The following is a 735-nucleotide window of genomic DNA, read 5'->3' as shown; positions in this document are numbered from 1 at the left end:
CTCACTGCTAATTAGTCACATTCTCTCTTCAAGTATTTAGTGACACTATCTGACTAGTAACTACTTTCAGCTGTTTGTAGTTCATGTTCTGGTGATAGGGTGATGAGTAACTGTAAGGAAACTTGTGATGAAAAGAGAGTTGAGGAGGAGAGGGAGTGAGTACGTGTGAGTGATGGATGTAGCGGGTGTGCAGGCGGGCAGGTGGGGATACCTTGGCCATATTAGTAAGAGGTCCCCACCCGCCCGCAGCAGATCTGCTGCTGAGCCAGTGAGCGGTGCTTACTGTGGGGGCGGGGGCGGCCCAGACATGGGCGGGAATGCCGCATGGAAGGCCATGGGGTGCCCTTGGGTTGGCGGGAGCCCCGGGTGGAGGGTTTGGTGAGGTGGTGGTGGGGTGTTGGGTTCGTATTTCCGGGGACGGCCGCGGGACAGGTGGCGTCGCTTCACAAACTCTGCGTCGTCTACCATCCAGAACGAGCCAAAGTCGTCCTCATAGCGCACAAAGCACTTGTGCAGCGAGAGGTTGGTGCGGATCGCATTCTGGACCACCAACAACGACATTAGAGAAAAAGAGAGAAAAGTCAAAGCACAAGAAAAACTCTAGAGGAAAAAAGGTGAAAAGCCCACCCACACGCCCATAAAATAAGGCCCCTGGCTGACAGACATACAGAGAGCGCCCTCAGCTCTCTGACTCTACCAAGACACAGGTCCGTTGTCAACTGTGGCGGGAACATT

At 54.0% G+C, this 735-nt stretch overlaps 1 protein-coding gene across 2 annotated transcripts in view; it reads right to left on the bottom strand.

The window, feature by feature from the left end:
* LOC119585707 (forkhead box protein P1-like) overlaps positions 1-735 on the bottom strand; it is a gene marked incomplete at its 5' end in the record, with an annotated part of 71485 nt that overhangs the window by 6176 nt on the left and 64574 nt on the right.

The sequence above is a fragment of the Penaeus monodon genome, chromosome 20, assembly GCF_015228065.2.
Source record: "Penaeus monodon isolate SGIC_2016 chromosome 20, NSTDA_Pmon_1, whole genome shotgun sequence".
Taxonomy (NCBI): Eukaryota; Metazoa; Arthropoda; class Malacostraca; order Decapoda; family Penaeidae; genus Penaeus; species Penaeus monodon.
Note: the sequence above shows the minus strand (reverse complement) of the source record. Positions and strands in the feature narration are given on the sequence as shown.